We start from the raw sequence: 16,761 nt of genomic DNA, 5'->3' as shown, positions 1-16,761 counted from the left end.
GCTGCGCTGGGTCCCATGCCAGCGCTGGACGCTTGGGCCAACTCCAGTTGGAGCTGAGTTTTCAGACCTCTAAGGATGCATTTGCGGCCAGAAGGAGCTGAGCGCTGCAATGCTGCGTCATCCGGACTGCGGCCGATTCCAAGAAATTGATGAATTTGCTATTTTAATATAGCAAACGTGATCTAGTATTTGAACATCAGACACTGAATTTCATTGGAGTCTCCATTCCTGGGGGTGTTCAAGTAAAGGTTGGACGTGGTGCTTAGGGACGTGGTTTAGTGGGTGACGTTGGTGGTAGGGGATGGTTGGACCAGGTGATCTTGGAGGGCTTTTCCAACCCTCATGCTGCTGTGACTCTATGATTTCTTAGAAGGCAAGTGTGTTGCATCATTCAGGGTTTGGTCCCAGGCCATGCTGCTGAAGTGGCACAGGATGCAAGAGCAGAATTTGGCCCGTGGTGAAGGACAGTAATAGATGGAGGAAAAATGCTCTTTTCTTTCTGCAGCTGCGAGTTCCTCCAAACACCGCAGGTAACTGAAGAGTCTGTTTCCAAAGCAGCTCTGACACTATATGCAAATAAAATTTCCGTGATTTCAGTTTTTGCTAGAAATCACATCTCTGATACGTGTCTTTGTGACAAATCACTGGTGTGTTAATACCAAGCACTTCCAAAAGAGGCTCATTTGAAATCAAGGATAATAATCCCAGAAGGTTGGGACGCCTCCCAATCCACATTGCAGAACCAGCCTGTATTTCGGTAATGCTGTCGCTAATAGCTTGAGTGTCTGTGAAATACCTGAGGAGAAGTGGCTCACGTTAACATGGTGTGTGGACAGATCTCCATGTTTTTAGACCGTCAGGTTTGGGTTGCTTTGTGGCTCGGCCGGGACAGGCTGCTGCTTCCCACCTCTCTGTCAGGCACTGAGCTTTTCTCAGGACGTACCTTCAATGAGAAGGTAAGCTCGCCTTGCCGAAAATCCCCCCTGCATGGGATTCACAAGTTCTGAGCTTGAAGCAGCCAAAATTCTCGATTGATCCTTGTGCATGAAGTGGACACAGTCAGGTCTTCACAATTTTGTATCGGAGGCTGGTTTTTAAAACGAAACTAGTCCCGGGTTGGGAAAGTACTGGATAACTGAAAAGCAGCTGGGATGCCGCAGACTTCTGCTTAACTCGAGGTTGCAGGAGGAGGTGTAGATGCCATGGGGCCAGCTACGAAACACACTTCTTTTTTTGTGTCTCCAAGCCCAGGATGAAAGAGTAGCGGTCTGTTTGTATGAGGAGTCCTGTTGATTATACATATGAAAATTAGATTTGCTAGCAGTGTAAATGAGATCATTTTGCTGTTATTAATAGTTTGTTGGTTTTTTTTCAGAGCAATAATGATAATACAGATGGTAGAAAGAGTTGTGTGTCACATCCCGGGATGGATTTCACGCCTGTGGGGCAGTTAGGGCAGCCTTGCAATGGGAAGGGATCTCAAGAAGGAGATCTGTGGGTTTGGGAGAGGTGCTGCTCGGGGTTACCTTCCTCTGGGGAGTTTAGAGCCGGGCATGAGCCAACGAGGAAGTTCACTGGTCCAAGGTCACTTAGGCCATGCAAAGTGAAACTGCTCGGGGACGGAGCCCTGTTAGGTAGGTCCCAGCTGCTGACACCCGGCTTGCGGTGGAGAAACCTTCAAATGGTTTGGTAATAATTAATCGAGGGAACGCTGCTGGAACAGAATCCGTGTCTGACATGTATGCGCATAAGGAGAGAGCGTCTTGCCAAGAAATAAGTTAAAATTAGATCACGGTATCAGAATTCAGTTATCTTCTGAAAAGTAGCGTGAATGCTGATGGCCAAAGTCTACAGCTCAAGTTTCCCAAGAGACCAGGAGAAGAAACAACGTACATCAACGCACACGCTCTCTTCCAGGCTATTAATGCAATTGCAGGGTTGTAAAACGCCTCAAATAGCCGGGTAGCCTCAATTAATTCCAAGGAGAGGTTTCACAGCAGAGCGTGGCAGAGTCCTGCAGGCCCCACTTCTGCCCGTGCCTGCGAGGAAGGAGACAAGGACGCGGCCGTCACCCGGCACTGCCTGTCGGATGGGAACCAGGGCAGAAATGCTTTCATCTGGTGCGGTGAAGTGGTGCCCGAAATACTCCAGGAGCTTAGCAGTTGCACAAACGATCCACTTTCTTAGCAGTCTAATTTAGTAGTACAACACAGCCTCCGTTTCCCCCCCGTCTTTAATGTGCAGTTCTGCTGAGCGTGCAGTTCACGCTGGCCGCCTCAGGCTGACTGCAGGTCAGCTTTTGAATGTAGGAGAATTTCATGAAATTTAAGTATTTTGTGTACCGTCAACGGCAGTTGTGCAAGTACAAAGACTTTGCTTTATCAGCAGATGTGGTCTAGGTTGAAATTTACGGCCACATTAAGTCCTTACGTTTATTGCAGTCGGGGGAAAAAAAAATCAGGAGCTCGCTGCAGTATTTAACAATCTGCTTTGATAGCTGGCCAACCCACTTACCCTTGCACGAAGCACATGCCGTGGTACCTCTTTCTTCCCTTAACTCCTTGGTGCTGGGAAACGGGAGCGATTCACATACATGACGTGGAGAGGGGGAAAAAAAAGTGCAAGGCTAGCAAAAATTTTGCACTCACCTTGCGGCAAGCCAGGAAGAGATGTGCGTGCTGTGGGAACGATCTGATGGGGCTGTTTGCCGGGGCGGTGTGGCGGGCACGTGGCACCCCAAAGCCCGAGCTGAATGCTGCCGGGGCAGCATGCAGAGGGCAGCATCCTCGTGGGGAGACGGGGCTGGGGCTGGACGCTGGCTGGTTACTCAGAGCTGCTGCAGGAATAACCCTGTGCCAACATGGGAGCAGGTTTGAAGCACCTCAGCCTGGCCCAGCCAAGGCGGTGAGCAAAGAGTGGGGTGGGACCTCCTTAGCAAGCAGTTGGTGCAGCCTCACTGCTGCGAGGGGGAGTCGTTCGTTCGTGAGCTTCTCGCTGGGGTGAAACACGCTGCTGTCCTCCCTTCAGGCCAGAGAAACGAGAGGCCGGGAGAAGGATATGAAAAATAGATGAGCTTAAGTTGAAACCTGGCATCTGGAACACCTCGAACTTTGGCAGACCTCGAGATAATGCTTCAAAGTTGTTCAGCCCCACAAGGTACGCTGTCGTTTTCTGGTGGGGGAGAGAGTTACGCAGGGACCCCGGTCAGTCTTGGGACTTCCTTGTGCTGGGCACTGTCACACTAGCTAGCAGGTAGGACCTCGCCGAGGCTTGCAGTGACCCTATCTCCCTCAGCCAGCACTCTGAGCCGCTTTCCATGCTTGTTTGCCATCGCCCCGACTATTTAGCAGTAAGCACTTACCCTGAATTGGGTTAACTGCGTTGAGCAATGGGCTGTGAACACACCCAAGTCGTACTGAAACTAACTGTCTCTACTATCCTGAAATTAGCCTCCGTATTTTAAAATCAGCAAATCCCAATCAATGTGAATACTCTATTTCATGATGGCGTGAAAGGAGCGTGGCCTTCCAATTACCCTAAAACTCAAGTATCTGCAGGGAGACTTGGAGAGTGCTGGGCTCCCTCGGCTCCCCGCTCTGCAGGTATCTCTCTCCTTGCTTGATAGCAAGTCCGGGCAGCAAGGAGAAATGCAGCACGTTGGCTTATCTATGGATTTACCATTCTGGCATAGATTGGAGCGATTCCCTGGGCTCAGGGGCAGGGAGCATCTTTGCAAAGGCCCTGAACACCCACCCATCACTCTCACCGTAGTACATGGACCCTCGTTCTCTTCTGGCTGCGTGCAGGAGATAAAGCAATTCATCCTGCTGCACTTTTTTTTTGGCCACGTGTGCCTGAAGCTCATTCTGAAATGCGATTAACACATGCCTGCACGTAGGTAGGCTTTTAGGTTGTAAGATTACTAATTGGTTTCAATGCTGCTTGCTGCTTCAGTGTGGTTGTTGGGTGTTGTTGCTTTTTTTTTTCTTAATCTGAGGTAAAAAGGACACCGTTATTTTTAGCTTATAACAAAGAAAAACACATTTTCTCTTAAATGCCTTGATATGAAGTAATTTAAGCTAGGTTTCTGCACAAATCATTTCCAAGAGATTGGCTGTCAAGTGTGATAAAAAAAAAAAAAAAATCTGCACTTTTGCTGGGACCCAATGAGACTTTGCAAATTCAGATTTATTCACAATGTTAAATGTGGTTGAAGATGTCATTTTTTTTTAAACAGCACTTTTAGAAGTAGTTAGCTTAAAAGTATAGCAATTCAAAGCACAGAGGGAATGATTTTGAAGTGCAAAGTCTTGAAACACAACGCAGAGGTTGACAGTTTCACTACAATTAGAAGCAAGGCAGGCACAACTCCCACTTCTGAAAACTTTCCTATCTCACTGCTTCCTCTCTTGGCCTAGAAAACCTCAAAAAAAAAAAACTTCGAGTGGCTTTGCTTATTGACTTAACATAGTTATGCTCAACAGCATTAGGAGACAGAGCAGAAAGGGCTGCCAAATCTGTCTGTAAAGAATAATCTTTACAGAAAGCTTCCCAGAAGTATTTTTTCAAATGCTTTCAGTCTCCTGAGAATGCTGCTTTTTTTGAGGAAAGCAAGGTTGAGGAGGTTTTTGTTTTTTTTTTTTTTTTCCTCCTTTATTTTTTAACAAGGCTTGTTTTGTTAGGAAACCACTCCCTTCTGCTTCTGCATTTAGGCTTGCTGCTAATTGCCTTTTGGTCGATGACATTTTCCATGAATTGCCACATTCTCCCACATTGTTACAACTTCACGCCGATGATGTTACCCAGCACTCGCTGCCTGCTGCCTTCGGGAGGAGCGGCTGCGCGCCGCCTGCGCTGTCACTGTCCCTGGGAAGATGCGATCTGTCTCATTTGGGTAGAAATTTGAGAAATTTGCCACAGCCGAGGCTGCTCCGGTGCTAGGGGCTCTGGCAGGACCCAGGCTGCTCTTCGCAGCCTAAGACAAGTGGCTAAGGTAGGTGGCATCAGGAGCACGCCGTGCCCGTGCCGGTTTAAGCACTGCTTTGCTGCACGCAGTGCTTAAAAAAAAGGTGTTCTTACCCAAGACACCTTTTAGTGCTGTTTGTCATCCTGGTTACAAACTACAGCAGCAAACCAACCCAGAACCCCAGTGCTGGAGAAAGGGGACACTTTGCAGACACTTCGGGCTCACTCAGCCCCTCGGGATGCCCACCCAGCTTGAGCTGCAAGCCTGTCTTTCCTCCGAGGCCTGGGGACAGCTCGTGGTTGTCCTCAGGCAGCTGCAGCAAAACCTCTCGGGGCAGCTGAACGTGAGATCAGCGCAGACCGAAGGCTGAGTGCTGCGGACATGAGAAGTGGCTGGAGCAGAGCCGTTCAGCACAGCTAATCCCCTTAAACCACCGAGCTCATCTGCTCATCTGCAGGGCCGAGAGCGCTCTCGGGCGAGGTAGCCAAAGTGGCTTTGGCTCAAGCTAACGCTTTGGTGCAGCCAAAACCTGCAGCTCGGGCTGAGGATCTGGTTACCCCGCGTTAGCCCTGACCCAACTCAACGTGGTTAAAAGTGGGAGGTTGGGTGAGATGAACCCCTCCGCTGGAGCCTTGTCTTAGCTGATCCACACGTTCAAATGCTTTTCCAGTCTAACCGCATTGACCAAAGGTAGGGCTTACTTGGCTTGCCAACTGAGATGAGCTTTGCCAGTATTCACATGGCCCACTGACATCCAGGATAAAACCTTTGGTTGTTCAGGCCGAGCCTTTTTTTGCAGTTAAAGGGAAGGGAGAGGGTGTATACTGCCATGCAGTATACATCCATGGCAAAGTCCCATTCTGCCCTGGCTCCAGGACGAGAAGGCATCCACAGAGACTGAAACATGGTGTGAAAGAGCTCACAATGGTCCTGCAGACCAAATTCTTCTCTGTAGCTCCTCCCTGCTGCCCACAGGGAGGTGCAAGCAGGAGGGCTGCCACTCCTATCGCTGCTGCTGCTCCATACAGCCTGGGATCACTCACGCTCCCCACGTGCAGCCCATGCCCCCGGGTGCAGGGAGCTGCTCCTCACTTCCTTCAGCTGCAGAGAGAGGCAGAAGGGAAGGCAGGAGTCTGACTCACTGAAACGCTCAGGAAGGGCTGAAACCTGTCTGTTGGAGTACGCGGAGGACCAGGAAACAGGAGCACCTGTGTTGCATAGCTTTGGGCAGGTCAATTATCCCTTCTCCAGTGAAATTCCCCTTTGCATAAAGCATGAATAATGCTCAGCTTACCTCGCAGGGCTGTTATGGTGTGAGTGTGCTGTTATTTTATTTTTTTTTTATGGTGTTTGTAATATGTAGAAGCCTGAATGAGCACTAAGCATTCCTGCGATTTACTTTTATTGAGGGTTAAGTGCTGGTGACGTGCCCAGCCCAGCATTTCGCTGGCAGTGAGCTCGGCAAGTGACCAGCAGCGAGCACATTTGGCAGCGAGCAGTGGACAAAAAAGGAGAAGGGGGCAAACTTCTTCCAGCCCTACGCTCTTGGTTTTTCCCTCTGTTACCACCGCACTTCTCCCATGCAGCAGCTGGAGGTGATCAAAGCACCTAATTGGAGCCGTGTATTTTAATATGCTTGCATTTTGCCGCATAAAAGGCAAATAAAGGTTAACGGCATGAAAATTTATCCTGTAGGGTGGCGAGGGAGCGGAAGCGCCTCCAAGCGTGCCCTGCACGGTCTGAAAGCGACAGCTTTTGGAAGCAGATCCTACCTGAGCAGGCGCCTGGTGCGTTTTTCACTGGGGAGGCAGCGTGCCAAGGGCACTGGAGTGTGCATGGGCCGTGCTGCTGCCGGTGAGGGTTGTGCATGGCCAAAATGGGACTGGAGTCCTGGGGGAAAATCCCTTGGACAAGGCCAGTGCCGAGCGTGCACGCTCGTGCCCTGGGTGCTCTGGATCCTGAGCTGTGAGCCACAGAGATGGCACGTGTCAGCTCCCTCCAGATCGCTCCAATTTGGGGTGAAACGGGGGCTTTCCAGTGGTGGGGCTACTCCACACACGATCACACCAGCAGGTTTGGAGTCGTGCCTCGGTGTGCTTGCGCGTCTCGTGCCTTTTGTCACTGCCTGCTCGCTCTTGTTTGTTTTTATTAGGTGTGAAATCCAAAGGCTTGTCCTAATTACCACTGGCAGATGATATCCCGACTGAATAGCGATCATCCAATAACCAGGGCTAACTTCTGCCCTTGAATAATGACACACCAGGCCCGCTGAAGCCAGCCTATTCCTGGTAGGGATCCTCTTTTTGGGGTCTTTGTCAAGCTTTGGGCCCAAGCCTGCATTCTGCCCTTGTTTCCAGTGCGTTTGAAAACTTTGCTTGGCCCTGAGGTTTTTCTTTTGTCCCCAAATCTGAAAGCTGTGATGGTCGCGTATCCAAACAGCGATGGCCTCAGCTCCACCGCTAACTTCAAGTACAGCTGCATTTCTGAACGGCTCAGTTGGTACAGGAAAATAAATGGTAGAGATAAAGCATATGCTGCATACAGTAATAACTTCATTGCTTCGTATTTTTTTTACGTTACAGTGTAAAATTTAGGGGGGCAAATCTCAAACCCCGTGAAACCCATGGCTCGGTGCCAGCGTATCTGAAAGAACCTTACATTTGTCCCTAAATCCTCTAAGTCGTTAACTACAATTCCCTTTCTCACATGACAGTCACCTTTGAGATGATACTCCTTTTTTGGCATTATTAATTATCGTTATTGTTGTTGCTGTTATTATTCCAGGAGATCTGTATGGGAGGAACGCTGAAATCGGGATTAAAAATAGCATTTTCGTGTCCTCCCACTCACTGTACTTTGTGCACAGAATGCCTTTTATAAATGCAGACTTGCTGCTTGGCTAGATAAAAGGAGCTGTCACTTCATTTCCATAACGAAGTCATTCCCGGGAGAATTTCATTGTTTTAGCAATAAAATTTTTCTAAAAGGCCTTTTATTTTGCCTGAGAAAGGTATCGGGAATGAACTTCGGAGCGGTTACTCCACCAAACAATTAGGGGAAGGCAAGACTGTCTTGATTTAACGTGAGGAGATTGGTGTGTGTGTGAATTCTGTCGTGTAAAAGGAGAATCAATTCCTAACTGAGAGCCAAGTTAGAACCCCTCCCACCCCCGAAACCTTACACAAAGTCTTTTTTTTATTTTTGCCTCACTTGCAGAGATTTCACACATTTTTATCAGAGCAAATTCAGTCATGTACTTAACTTCAGCCCTGTTTGAAAAGGCCCTGACGTGGCTTTTCTGATTCAGCTGCCTCCCCGAATTAAAGGCAGCCGTGGGTTATCACTGCCAATTACTGCAGCATGTTAATTTTGTCACCAGGTGTGCTCTCGTGCTGCACCCAGGCGGAGAGCTCCTGGCAGCGGGGCTGCGCTTCTGCTCCCTGTGGACACGGTGCCCGCTGTGCTGCCACGGCCTCTCTGCAACATCAGTGCTCCAGCACCTCTCCTGAGGCATTTCTCATCCTGTTCTCCGCTGTCTCTGTCCCACAGCAGCACAACGTTCCTCTCACCCGAATGCTGAGCGTGCCAAAGCATGTCAGAAGTAGGGCATCAAGAAAACTCTTGTAGGTAAGGCAAATACAGCAAGTAGCAGGTCCGTGCTTTGGGCTTGCTTCTCTCCTCCTACTTTTTTTTTTGGAGGGGGGTGATAGCTCTCCTTTGTCACAGATCTGGTGCCACGTTTGGGTTTGGCTCAATATGACTGACAGAATTACCACTGCAGTCACCATGGACAGCTTACTGCTACAGGTGGATGGATGTGACCAAGAACAAAAGGGATGAGGAGGAAAACGTGTTGCTTGTAGCTTCAGCAGCACGCTTCAGGTTGCATTGTGTTAAAGGAGTACAACAATTGCAGAAATTATTATTTATAGGCAGGTTTGTGAATTCAGGATGTGATATCATGACTCACCCGCCGGCAAACATGTTTGCACTCCGGCTGGGGTGACTCACGCTGGCATTTGTCTCAAGCGTGGCAATTGTTTGAGCCCTCTGCTCGGTGCACAATGAATGAAGCGGCGGAGGTCCCCTCTCGCAGATTTACTACGTGCAGCTACCCGGGTAAATCGCAGACTCAGCTGTGGAGTATTTCCTGCAGGGCACACACACACACACACACACACACACGCACACCCCACCCCACCGTAACAGTGCAGGTTTAAATACCAGGTTCACCGAAAGGAAATGCATAATTACGGTGCTGGCTTTTGCACCACATAAAGCAGCCCACATCAAAAGGTGTTTGCCATTAATGTTTCAACAGGTAATCTCTGGATGGATTGCCAAGCAGTGCTCCTGTTACTGAGCGGTCGGTGTTGAAATCGCTGAAATCTCTGCTGTAAGCCCGTGTAGTCATCGTAATCCTGAAAAAAAAAAAAAAAGAAAAAAAAAACCCTAGTCAATAGTGCCTTTGTTTTATAGCGCCGTGCTTCACGTTGCATCAGGACCACAAAAGATGTGGCTGCGCTGGAAATGGGGAGAAGGTTAAGGGTGGGTTCTGGGCTGGCTTCCTAAGGAAGCGAGGCTCACGTGATGGCATTGTTCGTGTGCACGGCCGGCTGTCCGTGCGGCCCCGGCTCACCGCTCCTGCTCTCCTGGCCCCGAGAGCCCCGAGCAGGTTGGCAGCCGGACGGCCACGGGACCCTGGGGTTGCTGCTGCCACCAGAAAAGTCTCTGCCAAGGGTCCAGCCTTTCTGCTGGCGTTTGGGGAAGCTGCTGCCCGCAGAGCTGTCTCCTCAGGTGGTTTATCCTCCACTTGTTGCACACACACACAACCTCAGCACCCGGTTTTGGCACTGCCGAGCTTTGGGCCTTGCAGATTTGGGGACCCTTTTCAGCTCTGTGTTTGCAGAAGGGCCGTGGCCATCACCTGTGCAGGGACATCTGCATGTTGAACGGGGGCACAGCCCTTGACCTTCTTGTTCTCATCCTCAAGAAGTTAGCAGTGAGCTCTGGCTCCTCGGATATGACGGAGGCTCCTCGTCTCTCCTCGTGGCTAAGCTGCATTTTTTGCATAACAGCTTCTGCCAAAGAAAAGTATCTCCGTCCTGGAACAGAGGCACCCAGAGAGATTACTTTTATTTCTTCTATCTGTTGAACGTTACTGGCTCTGAGCCTGAATTATCAGGGATCATTTGCATTTTTTTTCCTATTTCGTGTGCTCGGAAGACCTGTAGGACCGACTGTGTTACAAAGGTGCAGGCAGTAGGGTTGTTCTCACTTAAAACCTCTGTGTGAGAAAGAGGAAAGTTGGCAGTCTAAGAGAAGTGTAAATCAGTGTTGAAATCTTGCCCCTTCCCCGCTATTCCTGTTTTGCTAGCCATGAGAAAGTGGCAAAAAGGGGATGTTGATGTAAATGGGATGATGGCTTTTTATTACAAATCCATCAGCGACATCTGACCGGACATATTTGTATGGTATTTTTCGTCTTTGAGTTCTGTGCTGTTTTTTCTTAGACAAAACAGCCTGGACATGCTCTTGTGAGTTTTCTTTTCACCTGCTGGCATCGTGGTGCACCCATGGCCCACCTCTTTGCTCGCTCTTTTACTCCCTTACGCTGCGCTCGCTTCGCGGGGAGCATCTCGGAGAGCTCAGAGACAAGGCCCAGTCAGCGAGGCACAGGGCTAACCACGGCTTAACCTCAGGTCTTATCGGAACAACTGGATATTGCTGAGATCCAGCTAATGAGCATGGTTGTGCTTGCTGTTGTTTGTGCAGAGGTGATGTCTCAGAGGTCCTCGTCAGCTTTGTGTCTGCGGTGTTATTAGGCATCGAGCGAACAGACAGCGCAAGTCGGAGCAGGCTCCAATATCTTTGTGTTTAAAGCTGCCCCCGTGCTGATGAACCCTCATCAGTTTTCGGATCACTTGTAGGTCTTACAGAGCCTGTTCCTGGTCTGCTTGCATAACGTGAAGCTAAAACCAGTGGTGCTTTACCTGAGCATTCAGTAGGCAAAGATTCCTACAACAGATGAGGTCATGACGAGTAATGCCTTTCTGTAGGCTAGATCTCGGGGCACTGCTGGCCGTATGACTAACAGTTAGGCTGCTTGATCAGAATCACCGGTCTCTTTGGTGTTGGCTGCTGCACTGGAGGATGTGAGACACAGCTGTACCCCACACCCTGCTCCTCTCTGCCTGCTGTTTGTGGACGGATGTTCCCATCCCGCAGCGCTTCGTTTCTCCAGTAAGTACTGGCACTGGGAACAGCACGCACACAGAGGAAAGGTGCATGGGGCTGGAACAGCCTGAGGATGTGTTCATGGTACACATTCTGCCCCCATACACACTGTGGGGCAGGATGGATCACTTTGCTGTCTGAGCCCCAGGATGTGCAAAGTGCTGACAGCTCGATTTACCATTCCCCGACACCCAGACGGGGTTATCACCTTGCACAGACTGGGGATACGGCATGGTGAAGCTGGGCATTTCGCTGTGGACCACGTAGAGAGCCATGGGAAGCGCTGGTTTACATGACAAAGCTGCAGGGAATCGAGCTGCAGATACTGTTGGCTCAAGATGCGGAAGAGACATTAATCAGAAGGACTCTTACGCAGACTAAGCCTCTTTCATGCTAAGGTGATAGTACTTTGCTGTAAGCCTTGAAGTAGGTATAATTGTAATTTAAGTCTTTGTTAAACTAGCGGAACAATTAACGTTCAGATGACTCAGCCCCTCAGAAGCAGCCTTTGTACAGCACACAAAATGTCAGCAGGCTCTCAGATGGGTGAAGTTTGGCATGACTTGCGCGGAGAAGCTTCTATTAACTTGAAATCCGAAATGAGAAGGATAGTTAATTCTTGTATTTGTGGGCTCTTTTATTATTTTTTTTCCTTTTCCATTACAATCTTTCTTCTGTGTGTAAAATCAGCTCGACCTGTTGAAAATCATTTGGAAGTTGTTTCCTGACGTGATAGCTGATACGCGCACCGGGTAATTGGCACTGCATACGCTCCAGGAAGATCCAGCCTCGCCTTTCCCATTTGCGGCGGGGCAGGATTGAACCTGTCGAAAACCATTTCATGCAGTGGGAGAATAAAGGAGGAAATGAATTACGGTTTTATTTGAGTTGAAGGATTAGTTGTGGGATAATAGCAAACAACGAAACAACTCAGGCAGGAACAATGCTGCCGTCTCTTAAACAGTTTTATTAGCTTATGCTGATTTGTGAATTAGGAAAACCAAATTACATCAGGCAAGAGAGCAAGGAACGACAATTAAAAACCTACAGGAAAGGACTGGAAAAACGGTGATGTCTCACTGCCTGCTCTTCAAAGCAAGATGGAGAGCATGACCTTTCCTTGGAATAAATACAGAGGATTGCACAGAGCTGCTTTTTGAATTTTGGTTTTGCCAATTTGCGATCGCTTGCTTGTGCTGTGGTTCTTATTTGTTGATTGCCCTGGGGTCCAATTTTAGCGTCTAAATACTCCCCAAAAGTATTTCCTTGTTCTTGGGTTTGAGGTCTGTTTGTCTCTCAGTTTCACTTCTAATCTGTCAGCTCGGTGTCCTTTTCAGTGCCCAGAGGCAGGGCTGTGCTGCTGCGTTTGAATAACCAGAGTACTGCGGGGCCACGAGATCCAGCTTCCCCGTGTGACACTTCCCCTTTTGAGCAGCGCTGTGATCAGTAGCCGTGTACGTGACACGGTTATGAGCTGTGTGAATGTGCTTCAACCATCATACATATAAGGCTGATGTCTTTGTTAGTCACTGAGCCTTTTGAAACGAGAAACATGGTTGAGATTGAGTTTGTCCTGCAAACCAGAACTGCGTTATACTTGCGTCCATACCTCCCACACCTTCAGAGGAGTTGCTCCGGATGTAGAGCAGGGTGAAAGACAGCAGCACAGAGCCATTTCTTCTGGAAAACAGGGGAGGTGAAATATGCCTGGTGGTGCCCACTGCCTTCCTGATGGGCCCTCCGAGCTAGGACTCATTCACGTGCTCCACAAAGAGCATGCCATAGCAGACTGCCAGATGCTGCATAGCTAAAAGATTGTCCCAGGTCCTAAAGGAGTGTTCTGCTCCACAGGAGAGTGCTGTGCTTCAAGAGGCAGAGCATCTCCTTGCATGTCCTGAAGTTTGTGCCATGCTGTCTTTAAATCTGGAGCGTAAAAATGGCTGGGAAAATTTACAGGCAGCTTGCAACTTGCCTCTTGCAGAAACAAGCGCCTGAGGGTAAGGTCAAGTGAGCACGTTGTTGCAGATTAAGCTGGTTTATGAATTTACCATACATCATCTGCTCCGTAAGAGCTGGCTGTGTGCGTGGTGCATGTATATGATCTGAGTCTTGCTATAGGTGGTGATGGACTTGTCCAAATTGAAAACAAAACCCTCATCCAGCCTCCTGAAGGTAGCAGAAAGATGTGCACTGAGTTTTTCAGGCCCGTGGTAGCTTACTCTCCAGGGGGACTCAGAGGAATGGATGCAAGCAGGAACTGCAGGATTTGTTACGGGAGACAAGGTATGCCTGGAGTAAAATTCCTGCCCTTATTTGAAGTCATTGGAAGCCACCTCATTTATGCAGAAATACTAAATATTTCCTTGTAGTTTTTTCAAGTCCATTTTCAGGTTCAGCTCAGTGTTAAAGGACAAGAGATACCTGTCTGGTGAATTTTGGAGGGTGTTAATGAAGATCAAAAATGGATTTTTAGGAGATTTTTCGAATGCCAAATTATCTTGAGATTCACCTAATTTAAGGAAAAAATAAATAATAGCTTGAATATAAATTGCTCGGGGTTAAACAAAATGTTGAGGCTTGACTTGAAGGTTGTATTTTACTTCTTTTGGTTGGGTTTCTAAAGTCACACAGCTTATGAGATAATGTCTGACTGCGTGCTTCTCTGTGCACACAGAATAGCAGCAGGGTCCCATTGTACCGGAGGAGAGAAGTTTGTTGACCAAAGCCCTGGAAATTTAGCCTGGATATCTGAAAGGTCTTAAGGCGGCGGTGCCTGTGTCACTGAGGAGCTGTACTTCCAGCTCAGGGTTTCTTCACCTCTTAACTTTTGAAACAGGCAGATTGCATTGCTATGATCCATCAGGGAGAGGGCAAAGACCGTCTGATGACTGTAGTCCTCATCATCATCGTTACCAGTGTGCGAGGGGGAGTCCCAGCCCGCTGGAGGAGTTGGCAAACATTGTTCACAGCTCTGTGAGGACCTAGCCCCAGCCTCACACCAAAGCCGGCTGGATCAGCTGGGGAAACAGTGGTTTGGGTTTAGGAGGGCCTTGCTGTTGTTGGTTCAACTGAAATGGACCGTCTTAGGGCTGTAACTTCCAGTAGTTTCCCCTGCCTGCTACCATTGCGTTGCCTTCCCCTTACTCTTCACCCATGAGCTGCTCCTGTCCGTCTGTCTGACTCGTTTCCTGCCTTCGCTTCACGTCGGGCGAGATTCATCTGCATTCGTCTGCGGCCATCCAGTCTGAGCTAAGCGTCTAGACTCACTTTACGGAGGGAAAGAAGCAGGCCTTTCTGGAGAGTGATTCATTCCGTCCTGAAGCAGATGCTTCAGATAGGTCAAATTTAATTATTTTCTAGGTTGCCGACTTTTCTCCACTGAATGTGAAGAGAGCTGGGACTGGCTCAGGTGTAGGCCTTGGTTTTCACAGTTGGGGAACATGGGTTCCACCTGGAATGACGTCTGACGTGTCCTTTGGGAAACATGATGTGAAATACACTTAATACTGACCAGTGGCAATCCCGTGTGTACATATTTTGGGTTTCAGTACTCCTCTGTCGCAATATGACAGGTAACTGCAGGAATGGAGAGGTGTTCCTGTCCCCTGAGAGGAGCTCAGTGAGAACAACAACCTTCCTGTATGGGTCTCTTCGCACATCCTGAGCTTTGCTTGCAGACACTGTTCAGAACAACCCAGAGTAGTTTTTTCTTCCCCTTTTTATGGCAACAGAATTATCCAAGAGCTGCTTTAATTATGTTTCAGCAACTCCAAACTGGGTTTTAATCGTTGGTAGTAAGAAGTGCAGAGTAAATGACTCTTCCTGTTCTAGATCAGCATTTGACGTGCACACTACACTGGAATCTCCATCCTGGGAGCCCATTAAAAATGCATTCGCTTCAAGGAAATGTATGAATCAGTTGATCATTTGCTAAAGAGCTGTATGGATTTTCCTCCTTTTAGTCCTTGCTTTTCCTTTCTTAGTTTGTTTTGCTTATCTTTTACAGCTCTATCTCACCTTATTTGAAAGAGGAAAGCCAGTGAAGCCCTGCGAGCAGTCCAGCAACTCATGAAAAATCTTCATGCTACAGGATAATCCACAATTCCCTGAAGAAGAACATAGTGAATGTTGTGAGTTTATGTCGCCAAATGTATATTTGCAATTGTGTCTTCTCTGTGGGGGTGTCTGCGTTGTAGTGGTTGCTCCAATCCCTGGGATGTACTGAGCATCTTTTTGGTGTGCTGGAACCAAAGGGTAGGTGTGTTTGGGTTAGGCTGCAAAGCCAGTCTTTTAATTTCTCTCCTTATCACTCCTTTTTTTTTAATGATTTCAAGGGCAGAATGGTGATATCTGAGGAAAGATGCTGTGTTTCTTCTCCTCAGACCATGACAGTTATTTAATGTATTACTATTGTTTTTTAGCTAAATATATACTCTGCCTTTCGAAGGCCCCGTGATGGTGTAGCCTAACAAAAATGAAAACTATTGTGGATAACAGTTCAGCAATACGCAGTTCAGATTCAGGAGTTGTGCACATGCTCATACATTGATGAAAATCGTTTGGCCACTTCCAAATTAGAGGAATGCAAATGTGGTTATTTGCATCTGCTATTCCAAATTCCTGTTCCTTTGATCAGTTCGTTTTATTTTTACGGTCATTGTTTTTCTTACGAAGCTCACTGCGTTTCTGGGTTGAAATGGGCAGATGTACAGATCAGATTTAAGCATCCGTAAAAAGAGGGGAAAACAAGAATTCTCTGCCTGCCAGGTCTGAGAATAATCCTTCTTTTGGTCATAAAAAAACTTGAGAAATTCAAAATTAGGTAAGATAGTATTTGCAGTATGAAGTTTGTATTGGTGTTAAGTTTGGTACTTACAACGAAATAGTTAACAAAGCTGACATTGGGAATTGTTGGTAACTAGTAGCTCTAAGTTGCCAAGTTAATAACTCATTAAGCTGAATAAGGGGCCTCTGAGAGCTGGAGCTTCTCCCTGTCTGTGTATCCAAGCAGACGTGGCCGTATCAGCTTATTCCCACACTTTGAAAGCCTGCTTTGAAACCACAAGGGCTTACTTTGCACGCTGACTTCCTAGTGCAGAGGAGGCCAGCCTTAAATAATAATAATAATAATAAATAAAAAACTGTCCTAGCATGCAAAGCTGTTGGGATAGCAGGAGCTGTTTGCTGGAGATGTTGCAATCAGCGGAGGTGATTGCAACAGCAGCACCACCTCATGCCGAGGAGAGCGTTCCCCGGTCCCGTACCCTGTGCGGTGTTCAAGATGGGCCAGATAAACTGCACCAGGGAGGGAGGGAGGTGATCATCAGCCATCGCAGGGGATGGAGGACCTGTGCAAGATGCCCTCAGCGTGATGATTACCTTCTGCCCTGTCCTGAATGGTTTAAAACGAGCCCACCTCAGGCGGCCTGCGGTTGAGGTGACAGACCCCCAAGTCACACTCCCGAGGCCTGGGCTTGCGAGGAAGGAGCAGCACCCTTCTCACCAGGTACAGATGGGAAGAAAGTGCTCTCAAAAAATGCTCTCCCCCTGGCATGGAG

General features: G+C 48.3%; 1 protein-coding gene across 4 annotated transcripts in view; it reads left to right on the top strand.

Annotated features, from left to right (window-relative positions):
• ATXN1 (ataxin 1) overlaps positions 1-16,761 on the top strand; it is a 179,926-nt gene that overhangs the window by 97,163 nt on the left and 66,002 nt on the right. For 3 of the 4 annotated variants that reach the window (XM_032181770.1, XM_032181772.1, XM_032181771.1), the window contains one exon: positions 15,210-15,333. The gene's annotated coding sequence lies outside the window, so the exon portion shown is untranslated. Of the gene's footprint in view, positions 1-3,102; positions 3,157-15,209; positions 15,334-16,761 lie in introns of those variants that run through there. The other variant, XM_032181773.1, reaches the window with a different exon arrangement.

Source organism: Aythya fuligula, chromosome 2 (genome assembly GCF_009819795.1).
Source record: "Aythya fuligula isolate bAytFul2 chromosome 2, bAytFul2.pri, whole genome shotgun sequence".
NCBI classification, from domain to species: Eukaryota; Metazoa; Chordata; class Aves; order Anseriformes; family Anatidae; genus Aythya; species Aythya fuligula.
The sequence above is the reverse complement of the archived record's forward strand: the minus strand, read 5'-3'. Positions and strand labels throughout refer to the sequence as shown.